The following is a 2500-nucleotide window of genomic DNA, read 5'->3' on the forward strand; positions in this document are numbered from 1 at the left end:
ACAGCACAACACAGCAGTCAGCTGACTGACATTCCGTCTGGAAACATGATTGATGGCAGAGATCTGCCGCACACGTAGAGCGTGACAAAATATTAATCTCCGCGAGAGAGGGCGAAAATAATGTGAAATGGCGCCCTTATGGTAAAGCAGCGTCTGGGAATTTCAATTTTCCACACCATCATGTTTTTTTTTTTTTCTTTCCAGAAATCATCCTTGCTGAGCAGACGGACTGGGGAAATTAGACCCTACATCCTTTCTCTCTCTCCTTCTCTCCTCACAGAGGGAAGAAGGGGAGTTAGGAGGAGGAGGGTGAAATAGGCACACTGTTGAATTTGAGTGGTTTATCCAGCTGCATTTTGCAGCTGACCAACAACTGATTGACCATACTGTTAAGTTTTATAATGAAACTTTAGCCCTTCCAGTGTTCCAATCAATTGGGCCCTGGAATGTGGCATGTTTACTGTTACTTTGCTGATATCTGGAGAGCTCAGAGCGAGAGCCTCTGCTGTCGAAGGCCATTGTGCCAGGGCACAGTGTGCTCGCGCCTAACTTTCCAGATAGCAGACACATCTAGGCTGTGTGTTATCCTTAGCGATAGGTGTTTTATGCTTCGTCACTACTGGAGACATGGAGACGACATCTTCCTTAACTAAGATCATACTTGCATACGTGTAACCTGCTGACATGAGGAAGACGGTATAAAAACCGTTGCCACCATTTTGTCAGTTGTCGATCGATTTGCCTGTCATTCGCCAGAGATAGGATGCTGCCTAGATAGTGAGACGCTGTGAGACTTTGTCTCATTTTTATTTCTTTTTAACCTTATTATTCTTTTCCTACTTTTACTTCTTTTATTTTCTTCTTATTCTTTTTGTAATCTCACTTTTTCTATAATAAATTGTATCCTGATCGATCCTTTTAACTACGAAGTCAAGACTTATTTTTATTATTGCAAGTGAGTCAACTAAAACACAACGCAGAGCATTCATCCTTCAATTTTTATTGGAGAAGAGAATTCAGCCTTCAATTTTTATTGGAGAAGAGAATTTTGGAACACCTCCAAAATCTAACAACACACTCCCTCCCCCGTCTTTACCGATCACCGGCCTTCCATCTCTTACACCATACACATGTTCAACCGCAACCAACATTTGCTGGAATAATTTGTTACAGTTTGTTTAGAAAAAAGAGAAGGCATTGCACACCAATTTTGTCTTCTTGAGGTACTTGTGTACTCAAATATAAAAGAAAATGCTGCACATTCCATGCTAATATGAAGTGATATTTATTTTTTTGTTACTGTTTGGCATGTTTGATGACACACACTGAACAGCACAAAGAATCTCCCTCTCAGGCTAGAATGGCTCACGACTTGCGAACATATCAGGGTGTTCAGCACTGCACACCTCATTTCTATTGAAGTGAACATTTCATGCGTCTTGAACACTGCCAGCATTTCACTTTAAAAAAAAAAAATCACTGTACATTTCAGCTTCTCCATTTCTGCCTCCGCCCTCCTCACCTCTTGCGTTTCCTGGATTGAATGATGGGCTGTAAATTACACTATTGGCAGGCAGGGGGTTCTACACGGACTGCTCTCCATAACAACCAACCCCTACAACTATGTGACACGCCCACGGGATGGTGAAGCCGTTCATCAAAATACACACAGCTGCAGCTGCTGCTGCTGGCATAAGCTGACTAACACAAGAGACTGGCCCTCAAGAGCACAATAATAATAAAAAAGAGTTGTCAACTCCCAGTTCATAAAAGTTAAAATCCTGCCAGAAATGTTATCCAATCAGTTCTGAATCAGCTGATAATATAGAGTACTCAAGGCAGGTGGACTGGCAGCTCATTGGTTTCATCTGTGTTCGACGGAAACTGTGGCAGAGGTTTTACTTTGTGGACCTGGATTTGACACCTCTGCACATAATAATAATCACCATCATATGCTTCCCCACACTTTCATCTCCTTTGTAAGAACTGATATACAACAATACAACTACCGCTACTAATACAACCAACACCACCAACCACTTTTTTTTTTGCTACACTTTCTCCTGCATTCTAAGTGTGGAAACCAGAGAGTCCCCTTATCTCAGAGTGTAAGCCAGTTTCAGATATGTGCCTATCCTGGTCGGAAAGGCAATTCTATTGCAGTTTCATATATTAAATGTGACAAACCAAGTAAATAGCTTAAACATTTTTTAAAGCAACGAAAGACATTACATTTGCATTACAAAATATTTACACAACAATACAACTACCGGCACTACTACTACCAATACTACCAATACAACACCATCACCACCAACCACTTTTTTGCTACTCTTTCTCCCATTTCTCAGGGTGTAAGCCAGTTTCCGAGATCTGAAAGCAACGCTATAGCAGTTTCATGTGAAATGTGACATGAAGAAACTAATAGCTTAGTAGCAACGAAAGAAATTAAAATAAATATTTTTGTAATGCAAATGTAAAGGGTGTCACTACCGGTAGT

General features: G+C 40.8%; 1 protein-coding gene across 1 annotated transcript in view; it reads right to left on the reverse strand.

Annotated features, from left to right (window-relative positions):
- Positions 1–2500, reverse strand: part of dlgap4b (discs, large (Drosophila) homolog-associated protein 4b) — an 88037-nt gene that overhangs the window by 23302 nt on the left and 62235 nt on the right. The window lies entirely within an intron of this gene.

This window comes from Engraulis encrasicolus, chromosome 14 (assembly GCF_034702125.1).
Source record: "Engraulis encrasicolus isolate BLACKSEA-1 chromosome 14, IST_EnEncr_1.0, whole genome shotgun sequence".
NCBI classification, from domain to species: Eukaryota; Metazoa; Chordata; class Actinopteri; order Clupeiformes; family Engraulidae; genus Engraulis; species Engraulis encrasicolus.